The 21,317-nt window shown below is 49.7% G+C and overlaps 24 non-coding genes across 24 annotated transcripts; 16 read left to right on the forward strand and 8 right to left on the reverse strand.

Annotated features, from left to right (window-relative positions):
* Positions 1–540: 540 nt before the first annotated feature.
* On the forward strand, positions 541–612 carry Trnap-ugg. The gene has a single exon. It is a non-coding gene; the product is annotated as a tRNA-Pro (tRNA).
* Positions 613–1,213: 601 nt separating this feature from the next.
* Positions 1,214–1,286, reverse strand: Trnav-uac. The gene has a single exon. It is a non-coding gene; the product is annotated as a tRNA-Val (tRNA).
* A 235-nt stretch (positions 1,287–1,521) lies between these two features.
* On the forward strand, positions 1,522–1,593 carry Trnap-cgg. The gene has a single exon. It is a non-coding gene; the product is annotated as a tRNA-Pro (tRNA).
* Positions 1,594–3,239: 1,646 nt separating this feature from the next.
* Positions 3,240–3,311, forward strand: Trnap-ugg. Its single transcript has one exon. It is a non-coding gene; the product is annotated as a tRNA-Pro (tRNA).
* A 601-nt stretch (positions 3,312–3,912) lies between these two features.
* On the reverse strand, positions 3,913–3,985 carry Trnav-uac. The gene has a single exon. It is a non-coding gene; the product is annotated as a tRNA-Val (tRNA).
* Positions 3,986–4,220: 235 nt separating this feature from the next.
* Positions 4,221–4,292, forward strand: Trnap-cgg. The gene has a single exon. It is a non-coding gene; the product is annotated as a tRNA-Pro (tRNA).
* Positions 4,293–5,935: 1,643 nt separating this feature from the next.
* Positions 5,936–6,007, forward strand: Trnap-ugg. Its single transcript has one exon. It is a non-coding gene; the product is annotated as a tRNA-Pro (tRNA).
* A 601-nt stretch (positions 6,008–6,608) lies between these two features.
* Trnav-uac lies at positions 6,609–6,681 on the reverse strand. The gene has a single exon. It is a non-coding gene; the product is annotated as a tRNA-Val (tRNA).
* A 235-nt stretch (positions 6,682–6,916) lies between these two features.
* Positions 6,917–6,988, forward strand: Trnap-cgg. Its single transcript has one exon. It is a non-coding gene; the product is annotated as a tRNA-Pro (tRNA).
* Positions 6,989–8,632: 1,644 nt separating this feature from the next.
* Trnap-ugg lies at positions 8,633–8,704 on the forward strand. Its single transcript has one exon. It is a non-coding gene; the product is annotated as a tRNA-Pro (tRNA).
* A 599-nt stretch (positions 8,705–9,303) lies between these two features.
* Positions 9,304–9,376, reverse strand: Trnav-uac. The gene has a single exon. It is a non-coding gene; the product is annotated as a tRNA-Val (tRNA).
* Positions 9,377–9,611: 235 nt separating this feature from the next.
* On the forward strand, positions 9,612–9,683 carry Trnap-cgg. The gene has a single exon. It is a non-coding gene; the product is annotated as a tRNA-Pro (tRNA).
* Positions 9,684–11,325: 1,642 nt separating this feature from the next.
* On the forward strand, positions 11,326–11,397 carry Trnap-ugg. The gene has a single exon. It is a non-coding gene; the product is annotated as a tRNA-Pro (tRNA).
* Positions 11,398–11,996: 599 nt separating this feature from the next.
* Positions 11,997–12,069, reverse strand: Trnav-uac. The gene has a single exon. It is a non-coding gene; the product is annotated as a tRNA-Val (tRNA).
* Positions 12,070–12,304: 235 nt separating this feature from the next.
* Positions 12,305–12,376, forward strand: Trnap-cgg. Its single transcript has one exon. It is a non-coding gene; the product is annotated as a tRNA-Pro (tRNA).
* Positions 12,377–14,019: 1,643 nt separating this feature from the next.
* Trnap-ugg lies at positions 14,020–14,091 on the forward strand. The gene has a single exon. It is a non-coding gene; the product is annotated as a tRNA-Pro (tRNA).
* A 601-nt stretch (positions 14,092–14,692) lies between these two features.
* On the reverse strand, positions 14,693–14,765 carry Trnav-uac. Its single transcript has one exon. It is a non-coding gene; the product is annotated as a tRNA-Val (tRNA).
* A 235-nt stretch (positions 14,766–15,000) lies between these two features.
* Trnap-cgg lies at positions 15,001–15,072 on the forward strand. The gene has a single exon. It is a non-coding gene; the product is annotated as a tRNA-Pro (tRNA).
* Positions 15,073–16,714: 1,642 nt separating this feature from the next.
* Trnap-ugg lies at positions 16,715–16,786 on the forward strand. The gene has a single exon. It is a non-coding gene; the product is annotated as a tRNA-Pro (tRNA).
* A 601-nt stretch (positions 16,787–17,387) lies between these two features.
* Positions 17,388–17,460, reverse strand: Trnav-uac. Its single transcript has one exon. It is a non-coding gene; the product is annotated as a tRNA-Val (tRNA).
* A 235-nt stretch (positions 17,461–17,695) lies between these two features.
* Trnap-cgg lies at positions 17,696–17,767 on the forward strand. Its single transcript has one exon. It is a non-coding gene; the product is annotated as a tRNA-Pro (tRNA).
* Positions 17,768–19,410: 1,643 nt separating this feature from the next.
* Trnap-ugg lies at positions 19,411–19,482 on the forward strand. The gene has a single exon. It is a non-coding gene; the product is annotated as a tRNA-Pro (tRNA).
* Positions 19,483–20,083: 601 nt separating this feature from the next.
* Positions 20,084–20,156, reverse strand: Trnav-uac. Its single transcript has one exon. It is a non-coding gene; the product is annotated as a tRNA-Val (tRNA).
* A 235-nt stretch (positions 20,157–20,391) lies between these two features.
* On the forward strand, positions 20,392–20,463 carry Trnap-cgg. The gene has a single exon. It is a non-coding gene; the product is annotated as a tRNA-Pro (tRNA).
* Positions 20,464–21,317: the final 854 nt, after the last annotated feature.

Raw genomic sequence — 21,317 nt, forward strand, 5'->3', positions numbered from 1 at the left:
CCTACTTTGAAAGACTTTGTAGTCGATTTACTTACTACTATCGCTGTTGGAAACCAGGTGATAACCGCACAGTATTTTAGAGACGATCAGGTAATGAAAATTTAGAATAAGTAAAACAGTATCAAAAGAAGTTGTGTGGTGGAGCAGCACATGCAATTCACGCTTCCTAGATAATCGTTACTGCATAGAATAATTCTTTTGTCTGCGGCGTCTTCAGTATCCGTCTTCTGGAAATTTTGCTTGCAGTATATTTTGCAATCTTTTCGTTATGAGTTGGTGCTTGGTTTCCCGATGTTCTTTTGTTTAGTGCATTCGCCTCCTCTTAACCCTGAGAAACCACATACCGAAACTGAGGCACTGCCGGCTGTTCATAAGCAGTGCTCGATGAAGTTATTTCGCTTTTTATTCGTTGCCTTTAATATTCTTCTCAACAGTGGTGAGTGCTGCCTGCAGAAAGCGTTTATCTTGCGAATTCGCGTGAAAGTTTGTGTTCCCTGTGAGGCCCACTACTTGGGATTAACTTGACTGCTCCAGCCAGGTGGCTCGTTGGTCTAGGGGTATGATTCCTGCTTTGGGTGCAGGAGGTCCCGGGTTCAAATCCCGGACGAGCCCTGCCATTTTGACCGTGCTGAAGCGTAGGTGGAACTCAGCCCCGGTTGCAGCTCCTCAATGAAGAGTAGACGCCTGTTATAGCACGTGGATATAACAAGAATGCGGCACCAGTAAAGTACGTAGGTGGAATTCGGTAGAAAGGCAGACGGTAATTTTGCATGCAACGGAAAACAAGGTTGTCTTTGCGGGATATGTGCACCGTGAGTGGAGATTCAGCTTAATTGTGCGACAGTCTACCCTCATCTTACTAGCGACGGCAACAACCAAGGGGTGGCATGTAAGATTGAGCGTGGCTAAGAGTTTCTCATTATTAGTTAGCATCACACTTTAACAGAGCTGTGACAAGGCGAGTAGGGTGAGCTCAGGAAAGCCAGTAGCAAGCGCACTTGAAGTAGCCCTGAAGAACCGGATTATAAATTTTGCCAGCCATAATGGAGCTAGGGGCGTTCTCAGTTACCAAATACCGGTGCAATAAGAGAGCTACAGTATTTGACAGTAAAATGACGCCCTATCCGTCTAGCATACAACATTGCTTGTCTCTGCATACGCGGACGTGAGGTCATCTCGGAAATGAAATCCGAAATATAGATTAAAATTGTTGTGTTCCCGCCCGGGATCGAACCGGGGACCTTCTGCGTGTAAAGCATACGTGATAACCGCTACACCACGGAAACGACGGTTCTTTTCATGTACCACCCGGAGACTCGTAATAGCAACAGTTTTTCTTCTGTGTTAGCAAGGGCATCGGCTACGAGCTCCCTCCGATTCGTGAAGTTCCTGCAGTAAAAGACGTCGATGAAAACAATCCAACCGCGACAGACAGGGAGAACGCTGGCTGAGCTGCAGCCCTACATGGTGAGACCATCAAAGGTGGCGTCATTCACATGCAGTGCGTTTTCGGAACGAATAGGCTCGTTGGTCTAGGGGTATGATTCCTGCTTCGGGCGCAGGAGGTCCCGGGTTCAAATCCCGGACGAGCCCTTGCGTTTTGTACAACGGTGTGGTAACAAATCGCATGGCGGTGGCTGTTTCGCGCATTTCCAGGCCTCCAAGTCAGCGCTAAAATCCGACAACCAGTTCTGAAACCGTTTCATGTTTCATTTGAGCCATGTGCACCCTGCTGATGGAACGTTTGAAGTTGATTTAAATGGTCACAGTAGAGATCGTAGCAAGTGTCTTGCTGAGTGCGACGAAAACGGGTTTCCGCCCGCAATCGAGCCGGGGACCTTCTGCGTGTTCGGCACGGCGCCTGGGCTCGGCGGCAGCTGCTGCTCTTTCCTTCCTTACGAGATACCGTCGATTCGCGCAGTCGTTATTGCAAAAGATGTCACCAAAGGCAATCGCTTCGTTAGCGGCACTTTGCCTGGGCTCCGCGGCAGCTCTACATGGAGGCACCAGCAGCCCAGCCAGGCCGCCGCCGGCACCGGTGCGCCACAGCGCAAGGAGCCGGCGGCCGCCCTGCAATGCCCCTGTCGTTGCATATTCCACCCGCCCCATATCCTCTCCATGTCTGACTCACTACCCCAAATGACACTGCAGTCGACGTGCTTATTACTATCGCTTTTGGAAGAACCAAGGCGCAGTATTCTAGTGTCGAACCGGTACTGCAAATTGGGATTAAGCAAAAATTTATTGTGTGGTCGAGCGACAGCCTCGGCTCGCTCCTCCTACATGATCGCTTCTTGTGCGGAATAATTCCTAGCTCGCCGATGGCTTCAGAGTTGGTCTTCTCGAAGTTTTGCTTTCGCACTGCATTCCGCAATCTTTTCGTTATGAGTTGTGTGCTTCGGTTTCCCGACTTTCTTGTGTTTAGTGTGTTTGGCTTCTCTTAACCCTTAGCCACCGCTTGCCGAAATTTCCACACTATCATCTGTCGATCTGCAGAGCTCGATGAAGGCATCGCGGCCGTTCCTGAGCTCGTGGAACGGTCGAATCTGTAGTTGTTTCCAGATCTCTCCCACACAACGGCCTCCCAGAAGCTTGGATTACAGAAGTACGCCACTACTCCCAGCCGGAGATTCACGATTGAAAGCAGAATGACATGAGCTACACGCAGCTCCGATTTTTTTTTTTTTTTTTGTGTCTGACCTACTTTGAAAGACTTTGTAGTCGATTTACTTACTACTATCGCTGTTGGAAACCAGGTGATAACCGCACAGTATTTTAGAGACGATCAGGTAATGAAAATTTAGAATAAGTAAAACAGTATCAAAAGAAGTTGTGTGGTGGAGCAGCACATGCAATTCACGCTTCCTAGATAATCGTTACTGCATAGAATAATTCTTTTGTCTGCGGCGTCTTCAGTATCCGTCTTCTGGAAATTTTGCTTGCAGTATATTTTGCAATCTTTTCGTTATGAGTTGGTGCTTGGTTTCCCGATGTTCTTTTGTTTAGTGCATTCGCCTCCTCTTAACCCTGAGAAACCACATACCGAAACTGAGGCACTGCCGGCTGTTCATAAGCAGTGCTCGATGAAGTTATTTCGCTTTTTATTCGTTGCCTTTAATATTCTTCTCAACAGTGGTGAGTGCTGCCTGCAGAAAGCGTTTATCTTGCGAATTCGCGTGAAAGTTTGTGTTCCCTGTGAGGCCCACTACTTGGGATTAACTTGACTGCTCCAGCCAGGTGGCTCGTTGGTCTAGGGGTATGATTCCTGCTTTGGGTGCAGGAGGTCCCGGGTTCAAATCCCGGACGAGCCCTGCCATTTTGACCGTGCTGAAGCGTAGGTGGAACTCAGCCCCGGTTGCAGCTCCTCAATGAAGAGTAGACGCCTGTTATAGCACGTGGATATAACAAGAATGCGGCACCAGTAAAGTACGTAGGTGGAATTCGGTAGAAAGGCAGACGGTAATTTTGCATGCAACGGAAAACAAGGTTGTCTTTGCGGGATATGTGCACCGTGAGTGGAGATTCAGCTTAATTGTGCGACAGTCTACCCTCATCTTACTAGCGACGGCAACAACCAAGGGGTGGCATGTAAGATTGAGCGTGGCTAAGAGTTTCTCATTATTAGTTAGCATCACACTTTAACAGAGCTGTGACAAGGCGAGTAGGGTGAGCTCAGGAAAGCCAGTAGCAAGCGCACTTGAAGTAGCCCTGAAGAACCGGATTATAAATTTTGCCAGCCATAATGGAGCTAGGGGCGTTCTCAGTTACCAAATACCGGTGCAATAAGAGAGCTACAGTATTTGACAGTAAAATGACGCCCTATCCGTCTAGCATACAACATTGCTTGTCTCTGCATACGCGGACGTGAGGTCATCTCGGAAATGAAATCCGAAATATAGATTAAAATTGTTGTGTTCCCGCCCGGGATCGAACCGGGGACCTTCTGCGTGTAAAGCAGACGTGATAACCGCTACACCACGGAAACGACGGTTCTTTTCATGTACCACCCGGAGACTCGTAATAGCAACAGTTTTTCTTCTGTGTTAGCAAGGGCATCGGCTACGAGCTCCCTCCGATTCGTGAAGTTCCTGCAGTAAAAGACGTCGATGAAAACAATCCAACCGCGACAGACAGGGAGAACGCTGGCTGAGCTGCAGCCCTACATGGTGAGACCATCAAAGGTGGCGTCATTCACATGCAGTGCGTTTTCGGAACGAATAGGCTCGTTGGTCTAGGGGTATGATTCCTGCTTCGGGCGCGGGAGGTCCCGGGTTCAAATCCCGGACGAGCCCTTGCGTTTTGTACAACGGTGTGGTAACAAATCGCATGGCGGTGGCTGTTTCGCGCATTTCCAGGCCTCCAAGTCAGCGCTAAAATCCGACAACCAGTTCTGAAACCGTTTCATGTTTCATTTGAGCCATGTGCACCCTGCTGATGGAACGTTTGAAGTTGATTGAAATGGTCACAGTAGAGATCGTAGCAAGTGTCTTGCTGAGTGCGACGAAAACGGGTTTCCGCCCGCAATCGAGCCGGGGACCTTCTGCGTGTTCGGCACGGCGCCTGGGCTCGGCGGCAGCTGCTGCTCTTTCCTTCCTTACGAGATACCGTCGATTCGCGCAGTCGTTATTGCAAAAGATGTCACCAAAGGCAATCGCTTCGTTAGCGGCACTTTGCCTGGGCTCCGCGGCAGCTCTACATGGAGGCACCAGCAGCCCAGCCAGGCCGCCGCCGGCACCGGTGCGCCACAGCGCAAGGAGCCGGCGGCCGCCCTGCAATGCCCCTGTCGTTGCATATTCCACCCGCCCCATATCCTCTCCATGTCTGACTCACTACCCCAAATGACACTGCAGTCGACGTGCTTATTACTATCGCTTTTGGAAGAACCAAGGCGCAGTATTCTAGTGTCGAACCGGTACTGCAAATTGGGATTAAGCAAAAATTTATTGTGTGGTCGAGCGACAGCCTCGGCTCGCTCCTCCTACATGATCGCTTCTTGTGCGGAATAATTCCTAGCTCGCCGATGGCTTCAGAGTTGGTCTTCTCGAAGTTTTGCTTTCGCACTGCATTCCGCAATCTTTTCGTTATGAGTTGTGTGCTTCGGTTTCCCGACTTTCTTGTGTTTAGTGTGTTTGGCTTCTCTTAACCCTTAGCCACCGCTTGCCGAAATTTCCACACTATCATCTGTCGATCTGCAGAGCTCGATGAAGGCATCGCGGCCGTTCCTGAGCTCGTGGAACGGTCGAATCTGTAGTTGTTTCCAGATCTCTCCCACACAACGGCCTCCCAGAAGCTTGGATTACAGAAGTACGCCACTACTCCCAGCCGGAGATTCACGATTGAAAGCAGAATGACATGAGCTACACGCAGCTCCGATTTTTTTTTTTTTTGTGTCTGACCTACTTTGAAAGACTTTGTAGTCGATTTACTTACTACTATCGCTGTTGGAAACCAGGTGATAACCGCACAGTATTTTAGAGACGATCAGGTAATGAAAATTTAGAATAAGTAAAACAGTATCAAAAGAAGTTGTGTGGTGGAGCAGCACATGCAATTCACGCTTCCTAGATAATCGTTACTGCATAGAATAATTCTTTTGTCTGCGGCGTCTTCAGTATCCGTCTTCTGGAAATTTTGCTTGCAGTATATTTTGCAATCTTTTCGTTATGAGTTGGTGCTTGGTTTCCCGATGTTCTTTTGTTTAGTGCATTCGCCTCCTCTTAACCCTGAGAAACCACATACCGAAACTGAGGCACTGCCGGCTGTTCATAAGCAGTGCTCGATGAAGTTATTTCGCTTTTTATTCGTTGCCTTTAATATTCTTCTCAACAGTGGTGAGTGCTGCCTGCAGAAAGCGTTTATCTTGCGAATTCGCGTGAAAGTTTGTGTTCCCTGTGAGGCCCACTACTTGGGATTAACTTGACTGCTCCAGCCAGGTGGCTCGTTGGTCTAGGGGTATGATTCCTGCTTTGGGTGCAGGAGGTCCCGGGTTCAAATCCCGGACGAGCCCTGCCATTTTGACCGTGCTGAAGCGTAGGTGGAACTCAGCCCCGGTTGCAGCTCCTCAATGAAGAGTAGACGCCTGTTATAGCACGTGGATATAACAAGAATGCGGCACCAGTAAAGTACGTAGGTGGAATTCGGTAGAAAGGCAGACGGTAATTTTGCATGCAACGGAAAACAAGGTTGTCTTTGCGGGATATGTGCACCGTGAGTGGAGATTCAGCTTAATTGTGCGACAGTCTACCCTCATCTTACTAGCGACGGCAACAACCAAGGGGTGGCATGTAAGATTGAGCGTGGCTAAGAGTTTCTCATTATTAGTTAGCATCACACTTTAACAGAGCTGTGACAAGGCGAGTAGGGTGAGCTCAGGAAAGCCAGTAGCAAGCGCACTTGAAGTAGCCCTGAAGAACCGGATTATAAATTTTGCCAGCCATAATGGAGCTAGGGGCGTTCTCAGTTACCAAATACCGGTGCAATAAGAGAGCTACAGTATTTGACAGTAAAATGACGCCCTATCCGTCTAGCATACAACATTGCTTGTCTCTGCATACGCGGACGTGAGGTCATCTCGGAAATGAAATCCGAAATATAGATTAAAATTGTTGTGTTCCCGCCCGGGATCGAACCGGGGACCTTCTGCGTGTAAAGCAGACGTGATAACCGCTACACCACGGAAACGACGGTTCATTTCATGTACCACCCGGAGACTCGTAATAGCAACAGTTTTTCTTCTGTGTTAGCAAGGGCATCGGCTACGAGCTCCCTCCGATTCGTGAAGTTCCTGCAGTAAAAGACGTCGATGAAAACAATCCAACCGCGACAGACAGGGAGAACGCTGGCTGAGCTGCAGCCCTACATGGTGAGACCATCAAAGGTGGCGTCATTCACATGCAGTGCGTTTTCGGAACGAATAGGCTCGTTGGTCTAGGGGTATGATTACTGCTTCGGGCGCAGGAGGTCCCGGGTTCAAATCCCGGACGAGCCCTTGCGTTTTGTACAACGGTGTGGTAACAAATCGCATGGCGGTGGCTGTTTCGCGCATTTCCAGGCCTCCAAGTCAGCGCTAAAATCCGACAACCAGTTCTGAAACCGTTTCATGTTTCATTTGAGCCATGTGCACCCTGCTGATGGAACGTTTGAAGTTGATTTAAATGGTCACAGTAGAGATCGTAGCAAGTGTCTTGCTGAGTGCGACGAAAACGGGTTTCCGCCCGCAATCGAGCCGGGGACCTTCTGCGTGTTCGGCACGGCGCCTGGGCTCGGCGGCAGCTGCTGCTCTTTCCTTCCTTACGAGATACCGTCGATTCGCGCAGTCGTTATTGCAAAAGATGTCACCAAAGGCAATCGCTTCGTTAGCGGCACTTTGCCTGGGCTCCGCGGCAGCTCTACATGGAGGCACCAGCAGCCCAGCCAGGCCGCCGCCGGCACCGGTGCGCCACAGCGCAAGGAGCCGGCGGCCGCCCTGCAATGCCCCTGTCGTTGCATATTCCACCCGCCCCATATCCTCTCCATGTCTGACTCACTACCCCAAATGACACTGCAGTCGACGTGCTTATTACTATCGCTTTTGGAAGAACCAAGGCGCAGTATTCTAGTGTCGAACCGGTACTGCAAATTGGGATTAAGCAAAAATTTATTGTGTGGTCGAGCGACAGCCTCGGCTCGCTCCTCCTACATGATCGCTTCTTGTGCGGAATAATTCCTAGCTCGCCGATGGCTTCAGAGTTGGTCTTCTCGAAGTTTTGCTTTCGCACTGCATTCCGCAATCTTTTCGTTATGAGTTGTGTGCTTCGGTTTCCCGACTTTCTTGTGTTTAGTGTGTTTGGCTTCTCTTAACCCTTAGCCACCGCTTGCCGAAATTTCCACACTATCATCTGTCGATCTGCAGAGCTCGATGAAGGCATCGCGGCCGTTCCTGAGCTCGTGGAACGGTCGAATCTGTAGTTGTTTCCAGATCTCTCCCACACAACGGCCTCCCAGAAGCTTGGATTACAGAAGTACGCCACTACTCCCAGCCGGAGATTCACGATTGAAAGCAGAATGACATGAGCTACACGCAGCTCCGATTTTTTTTTTTTTTTGTGTCTGACCTACTTTGAAAGACTTTGTAGTCGATTTACTTACTACTATCGCTGTTGGAAACCAGGTGATAACCGCACAGTATTTTAGAGACGATCAGGTAATGAAAATTTAGAATAAGTAAAACAGTATCAAAAGAAGTTGTGTGGTGGAGCAGCACATGCAATTCACGCTTCCTAGATAATCGTTACTGCATAGAATAATTCTTTTGTCTGCGGCGTCTTCAGTATCCGTCTTCTGGAAATTTTGCTTGCAGTATATTTTGCAATCTTTTCGTTATGAGTTGGTGCTTGGTTTCCCGATGTTCTTTTGTTTAGTGCATTCGCCTCCTCTTAACCCTGAGAAACCACATACCGAAACTGAGGCACTGCCGGCTGTTCATAAGCAGTGCTCGATGAAGTTATTTCGCTTTTTATTCGTTGCCTTTAATATTCTTCTCAACAGTGGTGAGTGCTGCCTGCAGAAAGCGTTTATCTTGCGAATTCGCGTGAAAGTTTGTGTTCCCTGTGAGGCCCACTACTTGGGATTAACTTGACTGCTCCAGCCAGGTGGCTCGTTGGTCTAGGGGTATGATTCCTGCTTTGGGTGCAGGAGGTCCCGGGTTCAAATCCCGGACGAGCCCTGCCATTTTGACCGTGCTGAAGCGTAGGTGGAACTCAGCCCCGGTTGCAGCTCCTCAATGAAGAGTAGACGCCTGTTATAGCACGTGGATATAACAAGAATGCGGCACCAGTAAAGTACGTAGGTGGAATTCGGTAGAAAGGTAGACGGTAATTTTGCATGCAACGGAAAACAAGGTTGTCTTTGCGGGATATGTGCACCGTGAGTGGAGATTCAGCTTAATTGTGCGACAGTCTACCCTCATCTTACTAGCGACGGCAACAACCAAGGGGTGGCATGTAAGATTGAGCGTGGCTAAGAGTCTCATTATTAGTTAGCATCACACTTTAACAGAGCTGTGACAAGGCGAGTAGGGTGAGCTCAGGAAAGCCAGTAGCAAGCGCACTTGAAGTAGCCCTGAAGAACCGGATTATAAATTTTGCCAGCCATAATGGAGCTAGGGGCGTTCTCAGTTACCAAATACCGGTGCAATAAGAGAGCTACAGTATTTGACAGTAAAATGACGCCCTATCCGTCTAGCATACAACATTGCTTGTCTCTGCATACGCGGACGTGAGGTCATCTCGGAAATGAAATCCGAAATATAGATTAAAATTGTTGTGTTCCCGCCCGGGATCGAACCGGGGACCTTCTGCGTGTAAAGCAGACGTGATAACCGCTACACCACGGAAACGACGGTTCTTTTCATGTACCACCCGGAGACTCGTAATAGCAACAGTTTTTCTTCTGTGTTAGCAAGGGCATCGGCTACGAGCTCCCTCCGATTCGTGAAGTTCCTGCAGTAAAAGACGTCGATGAAAACAATCCAACCGCGACAGACAGGGAGAACGCTGGCTGAGCTGCAGCCCTACATGGTGAGACCATCAAAGGTGGCGTCATTCACATGCAGTGCGTTTTCGGAACGAATAGGCTCGTTGGTCTAGGGGTATGATTCCTGCTTCGGGCGCAGGAGGTCCCGGGTTCAAATCCCGGACGAGCCCTTGCGTTTTGTTCAACGGTGTGGTAACAAATCGCATGGCGGTGGCTGTTTCGCGCATTTCCAGGCCTCCAAGTCAGCGCTAAAATCCGACAACCAGTTCTGAAACCGTTTCATGTTTCATTTGAGCCATGTGCACCCTGCTGATGGAACGTTTGAAGTTGATTTAAATGGTCACAGTAGAGATCGTAGCAAGTGTCTTGCTGAGTGCGACGAAAACGGGTTTCCGCCCGCAATCGAGCCGGGGACCTTCTGCGTGTTCGGCACGGCGCCTGGGCTCGGCGGCAGCTGCTGCTCTTTCCTTCCTTACGAGATACCGTCGATTCGCGCAGTCGTTATTGCAAAAGATGTCACCAAAGGCAATCGCTTCGTTAGCGGCACTTTGCCTGGGCTCCGCGGCAGCTTACATGGAGGCACCAGCAGCCCAGCCAGGCCGCCGCCGGCACCGGTGCGCCACAGCGCAACGAGCCGGCGGCCGCCCTGCAATGCCCCTGTCGTTGCATATTCCACCCGCCCCATATCCTCTCCATGTCTGACTCACTACCCCAAATGACACTGCAGTCGACGTGCTTATTACTATCGCTTTTGGAAGAACCAAGGCGCAGTATTCTAGTGTCGAACCGGTACTGCAAATTGGGATTAAGCAAAAATTTATTGTGTGGTCGAGCGACAGCCTCGGCTCGCTCCTCCTACATGATCGCTTCTTGTGCGGAATAATTCCTAGCTCGCCGATGGCTTCAGAGTTGGTCTTCTCGAAGTTTTGCTTTCGCACTGCATTCCGCAATCTTTTCGTTATGAGTTGTGTGCTTCGGTTTCCCGACTTTCTTGTGTTTAGTGTGTTTGGCTTCTCTTAACCCTTAGCCACCGCTTGCCGAAATTTCCACACTATCATCTGTCGATCTGCAGAGCTCGATGAAGGCATCGCGGCCGTTCCTGAGCTCGTGGAACGGTCGAATCTGTAGTTGTTTCCAGATCTCTCCCACACAACGGCCTCCCAGAAGCTTGGATTACAGAAGTACGCCACTACTCCCAGCCGGAGATTCACGATTGAAAGCAGAATGACATGAGCTACACGCAGCTCCGATTTTTTTTTTTTTTGTGTCTGACCTACTTTGAAAGACTTTGTAGTCGATTTACTTACTACTATCGCTGTTGGAAACCAGGTGATAACCGCACAGTATTTTAGAGACGATCAGGTAATGAAAATTTAGAATAAGTAAAACAGTATCAAAAGAAGTTGTGTGGTGGAGCAGCACATGCAATTCACGCTTCCTAGATAATCGTTACTGCATAGAATAATTCTTTTGTCTGCGGCGTCTTCAGTATCCGTCTTCTGGAAATTTTGCTTGCAGTATATTTTGCAATCTTTTCGTTATGAGTTGGTGCTTGGTTTCCCGATGTTCTTTTGTTTAGTGCATTCGCCTCCTCTTAACCCTGAGAAACCACATACCGAAACTGAGGCACTGCCGGCTGTTCATAAGCAGTGCTCGATGAAGTTATTTCGCTTTTTATTCGTTGCCTTTAATATTCTTCTCAACAGTGGTGAGTGCTGCCTGCAGAAAGCGTTTATCTTGCGAATTCGCGTGAAAGTTTGTGTTCCCTGTGAGGCCCACTACTTGGGATTAACTTGACTGCTCCAGCCAGGTGGCTCGTTGGTCTAGGGGTATGATTCCTGCTTTGGGTGCAGGAGGTCCCGGGTTCAAATCCCGGACGAGCCCTGCCATTTTGACCGTGCTGAAGCGTAGGTGGAACTCAGCCCCGGTTGCAGCTCCTCAATGAAGAGTAGACGCCTGTTATAGCACGTGGATATAACAAGAATGCGGCACCAGTAAAGTACGTAGGTGGAATTCGGTAGAAAGGCAGACGGTAATTTTGCATGCAACGGAAAACAAGGTTGTCTTTGCGGGATATGTGCACCGTGAGTGGAGATTCAGCTTAATTGTGCGACAGTCTACCCTCATCTTACTAGCGACGGCAACAACCAAGGGGTGGCATGTAAGATTGAGCGTGGCTAAGAGTCTCATTATTAGTTAGCATCACACTTTAACAGAGCTGTGACAAGGCGAGTAGGGTGAGCTCAGGAAAGCCAGTAGCAAGCGCACTTGAAGTAGCCCTGAAGAACCGGATTATAAATTTTGCCAGCCATAATGGAGCTAGGGGCGTTCTCAGTTACCAAATACCGGTGCAATAAGAGAGCTACAGTATTTGACAGTAAAATGACGCCCTATCCGTCTAGCATACAACATTGCTTGTCTCTGCATACGCGGACGTGAGGTCATCTCGGAAATGAAATCCGAAATATAGATTAAAATTGTTGTGTTCCCGCCCGGGATCGAACCGGGGACCTTCTGCGTGTAAAGCAGACGTGATAACCGCTACACCACGGAAACGACGGTTCTTTTCATGTACCACCCGGAGACTCGTAATAGCAACAGTTTTTCTTCTGTGTTAGCAAGGGCATCGGCTACGAGCTCCCTCCGATTCGTGAAGTTCCTGCAGTAAAAGACGTCGATGAAAACAATCCAACCGCGACAGACAGGGAGAACGCTGGCTGAGCTGCAGCCCTACATGGTGAGACCATCAAAGGTGGCGTCATTCACATGCAGTGCGTTTTCGGAACGAATAGGCTCGTTGGTCTAGGGGTATGATTCCTGCTTCGGGCGCAGGAGGTCCCGGGTTCAAATCCCGGACGAGCCCTTGCGTTTTGTACAACGGTGTGGTAACAAATCGCATGGCGGTGGCTGTTTCGCCCATTTCCAGGCCTCCAAGTCAGCGCTAAAATCCGACAACCAGTTCTGAAACCGTTTCATGTTTCATTTGAGCCATGTGCACCCTGCTGATGGAACGTTTGAAGTTGATTTAAATGGTCACAGTAGAGATCGTAGCAAGTGTCTTGCTGAGTGCGACGAAAACGGGTTTCCGCCCGCAATCGAGCCGGGGACCTTCTGCGTGTTCGGCACGGCGCCTGGGCTCGGCGGCAGCTGCTGCTCTTTCCTTCCTTACGAGATACCGTCGATTCGCGCAGTCGTTATTGCAAAAGATGTCACCAAAGGCAATCGCTTCGTTAGCGGCACTTTGCCTGGGCTCCGCGGCAGCTTACATGGAGGCACCAGCAGCCCAGCCAGGCCGCCGCCGGCACCGGTGCGCCACAGCGCAAGGAGCCGGCGGCCGCCCTGCAATGCCCCTGTCGTTGCATATTCCACCCGCCCCATATCCTCTCCATGTCTGACTCACTACCCCAAATGACACTGCAGTCGACGTGCTTATTACTATCGCTTTTGGAAGAACCAAGGCGCAGTATTCTAGTGTCGAACCGGTACTGCAAATTGGGATTAAGCAAAAATTTATTGTGTGGTCGAGCGACAGCCTCGGCTCGCTCCTCGTACATGATCGCTTCTTGTGCGGAATAATTCCTAGCTCGCCGATGGCTTCAGAGTTGGTCTTCTCGAAGTTTTGCTTTCGCACTGCATTCCGCAATCTTTTCGTTATGAGTTGTGTGCTTCGGTTTCCCGACTTTCTTGTGTTTAGTGTGTTTGGCTTCTCTTAACCCTTAGCCACCGCTTGCCGAAATTTCCACACTATCATCTGTCGATCTGCAGAGCTCGATGAAGGCATCGCGGCCGTTCCTGAGCTCGTGGAACGGTCGAATCTGTAGTTGTTTCCAGATCTCTCCCACACAACGGCCTCCCAGAAGCTTGGATTACAGAAGTACGCCACTACTCCCAGCCGGAGATTCACGATTGAAAGCAGAATGACATGAGCTACACGCAGCTCCGATTTTTTTTTTTTTTTGTGTCTGACCTACTTTGAAAGACTTTGTAGTCGATTTACTTACTACTATCGCTGTTGGAAACCAGGTGATAACCGCACAGTATTTTAGAGACGATCAGGTAATGAAAATTTAGAATAAGTAAAACAGTATCAAAAGAAGTTGTGTGGTGGAGCAGCACATGCAATTCACGCTTCCTAGATAATCGTTACTGCATAGAATAATTCTTTTGTCTGCGGCGTCTTCAGTATCCGTCTTCTGGAAATTTTGCTTGCAGTATATTTTGCAATCTTTTCGTTATGAGTTGGTGCTTGGTTTCCCGATGTTCTTTTGTTTAGTGCATTCGCCTCCTCTTAACCCTGAGAAACCACATACCGAAACTGAGGCACTGCCGGCTGTTCATAAGCAGTGCTCGATGAAGTTATTTCGCTTTTTATTCGTTGCCTTTAATATTCTTCTCAACAGTGGTGAGTGCTGCCTGCAGAAAGCGTTTATCTTGCGAATTCGCGTGAAAGTTTGTGTTCCCTGTGAGGCCCACTACTTGGGATTAACTTGACTGCTCCAGCCAGGTGGCTCGTTGGTCTAGGGGTATGATTCCTGCTTTGGGTGCAGGAGGTCCCGGGTTCAAATCCCGGACGAGCCCTGCCATTTTGACCGTGCTGAAGCGTAGGTGGAACTCAGCCCCGGTTGCAGCTCCTCAATGAAGAGTAGACGCCTGTTATAGCACGTGGATATAACAAGAATGCGGCACCAGTAAAGTACGTAGGTGGAATTCGGTAGAAAGGCAGACGGTAATTTTGCATGCAACGGAAAACAAGGTTGTCTTTGCGGGATATGTGCACCGTGAGTGGAGATTCAGCTTAATTGTGCGACAGTCTACCCTCATCTTACTAGCGACGGCAACAACCAAGGGGTGGCATGTAAGATTGAGCGTGGCTAAGAGTTTCTCATTATTAGTTAGCATCACACTTTAACAGAGCTGTGACAAGGCGAGTAGGGTGAGCTCAGGAAAGCCAGTAGCAAGCGCACTTGAAGTAGCCCTGAAGAACCGGATTATAAATTTTGCCAGCCATAATGGAGCTAGGGGCGTTCTCAGTTACCAAATACCGGTGCAATAAGAGAGCTACAGTATTTGACAGTAAAATGACGCCCTATCCGTCTAGCATACAACATTGCTTGTCTCTGCATACGCGGACGTGAGGTCGTCACGGAAATGAAATCCGAAATATAGATTAAAATTGTTGTGTTCCCGCCCGGGATCGAACCGGGGACCTTCTGCGTGTAAAGCAGACGTGATAACCGCTACACCACGGAAACGACGGTTCTTTTCATGTACCACCCGGAGACTCGTAATAGCAACAGTTTTTCTTCTGTGTTAGCAAGGGCATCGGCTACGAGCTCCCTCCGATTCGTGAAGTTCCTGCAGTAAAAGACGTCGATGAAAACAATCCAACCGCGACAGACAGGGAGAACGCTGGCTGAGCTGCAGCCCTACATGGTGAGACCATCAAAGGTGGCGTCATTCACATGCAGTGCGTTTTCGGAACGAATAGGCTCGTTGGTCTAGGGGTATGATTCCTGCTTCGGGTGCAGGAGGTCCCGGGTTCAAATCCCGGACGAGCCCTTGCGTTTTGTACAACGGTGTGGTAACAAATCGCATGGCGGTGGCTGTTTCGCGCATTTCCAGGCCTCCAAGTCAGCGCTAAAATCCGACAACCAGTTCTGAAACCGTTTCATGTTTCATTTGAGCCATGTGCACCCTGCTGATGGAACGTTTGAAGTTGATTTAAATGGTCACAGTAGAGATCGTAGCAAGTGTCTTGCTGAGTGCGACGAAAACGGGTTTCCGCCCGCAATCGAGCCGGGGACCTTCTGCGTGTTCGGCACGGCGCCTGGGCTCGGCGGCAGCTGCTGCTCTTTCCTTCCTTACGAGATACCGTCGATTCGCGCAGTCGTTATTGCAAAAGATGTCACCAAAGGCAATCGCTTCGTTAGCGGCACTTTGCCTGGGCTCCGCGGCAGCTCTACATGGAGGCACCAGCAGCCCAGCCAGGCCGCCGCCGGCACCGGTGCGCCACAGCGCAAGGAGCCGGCGGCCGCCCTGCAATGCCCCTGTCGTTGCATATTCCACCCGCCCCATATCCTCTCCATGTCTGACTCACTACCCCACATGACACTGCAGTCGACGTGCTTATTACTATCGCTTTTGGAAGAACCAAGGCGCAGTATTCTAGTGTCGAACCGGTACTGCAAATTGGGATTAAGCAAAAATTTATTGTGTGGTCGAGCGACAGCCTCGGCTCGCTCCTCCTACATGATCGCTTCTTGTGCGGAATAATTCCTAGCTCGCCGATGGCTTCAGAGTTGGTCTTCTCGAAGTTTTGCTTTCGCACTGCATTCCGCAATCTTTTCGTTATGAGTTGTGTGCTTCGGTTTCCCGACTTTCTTGTGTTTAGTGTGTTTGGCTTCTCTTAACCCTTAGCCACCGCTTGCCGAAATTTCCACACTATCATCTGTCGATCTGCAGAGCTCGATGAAGGCATCGCGGCCGTTCCTGAGCTCGTGGAACGGTCGAATCTGTAGTTGTTTCCAGATCTCTCCCACACAACGGCCTCCCAGAAGCTTGGATTACAGAAGTACGCCACTACTCCCAGCCGGAGATTCACGATTGAAAGCAGAATGACATGAGCTACACGCAGCTCCGATTTTTTTTTTTTTGTGTCTGACCTACTTTGAAAGACTTTGTAGTCGATTTACTTACTACTATCGCTGTTGGAAACCAGGTGATAACCGCACAGTATTTTAGAGACGATCAGGTAATGAAAATTTAGAATAAGTAAAACAGTATCAAAAGAAGTTGTGTGGTGGAGCAGCACATGCAATTCACGCTTCCTAGATAATCGTTACTGCATAGAATAATTCTTTTGTCTGCGGCGTCTTCAGTATCCGTCTTCTGGAAATTTTGCTTGCAGTATATTTTGCAATCTTTTCGTTATGAGTTGGTGCTTGGTTTCCCGATGTTCTTTTGTTTAGTGCATTCGCCTCCTCTTAACCCTGAGAAACCACATACCGAAACTGAGGCACTGCCGGCTGTTCATAAGCAGTGCTCGATGAAGTTATTTCGCTTTTTATTCGTTGCCTTTAATATTCTTCTCAACAGTGGTGAGTGCTGCCTGCAGAAAGCGTTTATCTTGCGAATTCGCGTGAAAGTTTGTGTTCCCTGTGAGGCCCACTACTTGGGATTAACTTGACTGCTCCAGCCAGGTGGCTCGTTGGTCTAGGGGTATGATTCCTGCTTTGGGTGCAGGAGGTCCCGGGTTCAAATCCCGGACGAGCCCTGCCATTTTGACCGTGCTGAAGCGTAGGTGGAACTCAGCCCCGGTTGCAGCTCCTCAATGAAGAGTAGACGCCTGTTATAGCACGTGGATATAACAAGAATGCGGCACCAGTAAAGTACGTAGGTGGAATTCGGTAGAAAGGCAGACGGTAATTTTGCATGCAACGGAAAACAAGGTTGTCTTTGCGGGATATGTGCACCGTGAGTGGAGATTCAGCTTAATTGTGCGACAGTCTACCCTCATCTTACTAGCGACGGCAACAACCAAGGGGTGGCATGTAAGATTGAGCGTGGCTAAGAGTTTCTCATTATTAGTTAGCATCACACTTTAACAGAGCTGTGACAAGGCGAGTAGGGTGAGCTCAGGAAAGCCAGTAGCAAGCGCACTTGAAGTAGCCCTGAAGAACCGGATTATAAATTTTGCCAGCCATAATGGAGCTAGGGGCGTTCTCAGTTACCAAATACCGGTGCAATAAGAGAGCTACAGTATTTGACAGTAAAATGACGCCCTATCCGTCTAGCATACAACATTGCTTGTCTCTGCATACGCGGACGTGAGGTCATCTCGGAAATGAAATCCGAAATATAGATTAAAATTGTTGTGTTCCCGCCCGGGATCGAACCGGGGACCTTCTGCGTGTAAAGCAGACGTGATAACCGCTACACCACGGAAACGACGGTTCTTTTCATGTACCACCCGGAGACTCGTAATAGCAACAGTTTTTCTTCTGTGTTAGCAAGGGCATCGGCTACGAGCTCCCTCCGATTCGTGAAGTTCCTGCAGTAAAAGACGTCGATGAAAACAATCCAACCGCGACAGACAGGGAGAACGCTGGCTGAGCTGCAGCCCTACATGGTGAGACCATCAAAGGTGGCGTCATTCACATGCAGTGCGTTTTCGGAACGAATAGGCTCGTTGGTCTAGGGGTATGATTCCTGCTTCGGGCGCGGGAGGTCCCGGGTTCAAATCCCGGACGAGCCCTTGCGTTTTGTACAACGGTGTGGTAACAAATCGCATGGCGGTGGCTGTTTCGCGCATTTCCAGGCCTCCAAGTCAGCGCTAAAATCCGACAACCAGTTCTGAAACCGTTTCATGTTTCATTTGAGCCATGTGCACCCTGCTGATGGAACGTTTGAAGTTGATTGAAATGGTCACAGTAGAGATCGTAGCAAGTGTCTTGCTGAGTGCGACGAAAACGGGTTTCCGCCCGCAATCGAGCCGGGGACCTTCTGCGTGTTCGGCACGGCGCCTGGGCTCGGCGGCAGCTGCTGCTCTTTCCTTCCTTACGAGATACCGTCGATTCGCGCAGTCGTTATTGCAAAAGATGTCACCAAAGGCAATCGCTTCGTTAGCGGCACTTTGCCTGGGCTCCGCGGCAGCTCTACATGGAGGCACCAGCAGCCCAGCCAGGCCGCCGCCGGCACCGGTGCGCCACAGCGCAAGGAGCCGGCGGCCGCCCTGCAATGCCCCTGTCGTTGCATATTCCACCCGCCCCATATCCTCTCCATGTCTGACTCACTACCCCAAATGACACTGCAGTCGACGTGCTTATTACTATCGCTTTTGGAAGAACCAAGGCGCAGTATTCTAGTGTCGAACCGGTACTGCAAATTGGGATTAAGCAAAAATTTATTGTGTGGTCGAGCGACAGCCTCGGCTCGCTCCTCCTACATGATCGCTTCTTGTGCGGAATAATTCCTAGCTCGCCGATGGCTTCAGAGTTGGTCTTCTCGAAGTTTTGCTTTCGCACTGCATTCCGCAATCTTTTCGTTATGAGTTGTGTGCTTCGGTTTCCCGACTTTCTTGTGTTTAGTGTGTTTGGCTTCTCTTAACCCTTGGCCACCGCTTGCCGAAATTTCCACACTATCATCTGTCGATCTGCAGAGCTCGATGAAGGCATCGCGGCCGTTCCTGAGCTCGTGGAACGGTCGAATCTGTAGTTGTTTCCAGATCTCTCCCACACAACGGCCTCCCAGAAGCTTGGATTACAGAAGTACGCCACTACTCCCAGCCGGAGATTCACGATTGAAAGCAGAATGACATGAGCTACACGCAGCTCCGATTTTTTTTTTTTTTGTGTCTGACCTACTTTGAAAGACTTTGTAGTCGATTTACTTACTACTATCGCTGTTGGAAACCAGGTGATAACCGCACAGTATTTTAGAGACGATCAGGTAATGAAAATTTAGAATAAGTAAAACAGTATCAAAAGAAGTTGTGTGGTGGAGCAGCACATGCAATTCACGCTTCCTAGATAATCGTTACTGCATAGAATAATTCTTTTGTCTGCGGCGTCTTCAGTATCCGTCTTCTGGAAATTTTGCTTGCAGTATATTTTGCAATCTTTTCGTTATGAGTTGGTGCTTGGTTTCCCGATGTTCTTTTGTTTAGTGCATTCGCCTCCTCTTAACCCTGAGAAACCACATACCGAAACTGAGGCACTGCCGGCTGTTCATAAGCAGTGCTCGATGAAGTTATTTCGCTTTTTATTCGTTGCCTTTAATATTCTTCTCAACAGTGGTGAGTGCTGCCTGCAGAAAGCGTTTATCTTGCGAATTCGCGTGAAAGTTTGTGTTCCCTGTGAGGCCCACTACTTGGGATTAACTTGACTGCTCCAGCCAGGTGGCTCGTTGGTCTAGGGGTATGATTCCTGCTTTGGGTGCAGGAGGTCCCGGGTTCAAATCCCGGACGAGCCCTGCCATTTTGACCGTGCTGAAGCGTAGGTGGAACTCAGCCCCGGTTGCAGCTCCTCAATGAAGAGTAGACGCCTGTTATAGCACGTGGATATAACAAGAATGCGGCACCAGTAAAGTACGTAGGTGGAATTCGGTAAAAAGGCAGACGGTAATTTTGCATGCAACGGAAAACAAGGTTGTCTTTGCGGGATATGTGCACCGTGAGTGGAGATTCAGCTTAATTGTGCGACAGTCTACCCTCATCTTACTAGCGACGGCAACAACCAAGGGGTGGCATGTAAGATTGAGCGTGGCTAAGAGTTTCTCATTATTAGTTAGCATCACACTTTAACAGAGCTGTGACAAGGCGAGTAGGGTGAGCTCAGGAAAGCCAGTAGCAAGCGCACTTGAAGTAGCCCTGAAGAACCGGATTATAAATTTTGCCAGCCATAATGGAGCTAGGGGCGTTCTCAGTTACCAAATACCGGTGCAATAAGAGAGCTACAGTATTTGACAGTAAAATGACGAACTATCCGTCTAGCATACAACATTGCTTGTCTCTGCATACGCGGACGTGAGGTCATCTCGGAAATGAAATCCGAAATATGGATTAAAATTGTTGTGTTCCCGCCCGGGATCGAACCGGGGACCTTCTGCGTGTAAAGCAGACGTGATAACCGCTACACCACGGAAACGACGGTTCTTTTCATGTACCACCCGGAGACTCGTAATAGCAACAGTTTTTCTTCTGTGTTAGCAAGGGCATCGGCTACGAGCTCCCTCCGATTCGTGAAGTTCCTGCAGTAAAAGACGTCGATGAAAACAATCCAACCGCGACAGACAGGGAGAACGCTGGCTGAGCTGCAGCCCTACATGGTGAGACCATCAAAGGTGGCGTCATTCACATGCAGTGCGTTTTCGGAACGAATAGGCTCGTTGGTCTAGGGGTATGATTCCTGCTTCGGGCGCAGGAGGTCCCGGGTTCAAATCCCGGACGAGCCCTTGCGTTTTGTACAACGGTGTGGTAACAAATCGCATGGCGGTGGCTGTTTCGCGCATTTCCAGGCCTCCAAGTCAGCGCTAAAATCCGACAACCAGTTCTGAAACCGTTTCATGTTTCATTTGAGCCATGTGCACCCTGCTGATGGAACGTTTGAAGTTGATTGAAATGGTCACAGTAGAGATCGTAGCAAGTGTCTTGCTGAGTGCGACGAAAACGGGTTTCCGCCCGCAATCGAGCCGGGGACCTTCTGCGTGTTCGGCACGGCGCCTGGGCTCGGCGGCAGCTGCTGCTCTTTCCTTCCTTACGAGATACCGTCGATTCGCGCAGTCGTTATTGCAAAAGATGTCACCAAAGGCAATCGCTTCGTTAGCGGCACTTTGCCTGGGCTCCGCGGCAGCTCTACATGCCTGGGCTCCGCGGCAGCTCTACATGGAGGCACCAGCAGCCCAGCCAGGCCGCCGCCGGCACCGGTGCGCCACAGCGCAAGGAGCCGGCGGCCGCCCTGCAATGCCCCTGTCGTTGCATATTCCACCCGCCCCATATCCTCTCCATGTCTGACTCACTACCCCAAATGACACTGCAGTCGACGTGCTTATTACTATCGCTTTTGGAAGAACCAAGGCGCAGTATTCTAGTGTCGAACCGGTACTGCAAATTGGGATTAAGCAAAAATTTATTGTGTGGTCGAGCGACAGCCTCGGCTCGCTCCTCCTACATGATCGCTTCTTGTGCGGAATAATTCCTAGCTCGCCGATGGCTTCAGAGTTGGTCTTCTCGAAGTTTTGCTTTCGCACTGCATTCCGCAATCTTTTCGTTATGAGTTGTGTGCTTCGGTTTCCCGACTTTCTTGTGT

This window comes from Schistocerca americana, chromosome 2 (genome assembly GCF_021461395.2).
Source record: "Schistocerca americana isolate TAMUIC-IGC-003095 chromosome 2, iqSchAmer2.1, whole genome shotgun sequence".
Lineage (NCBI taxonomy): Eukaryota > Metazoa > Arthropoda > Insecta > Orthoptera > Acrididae > Schistocerca > Schistocerca americana.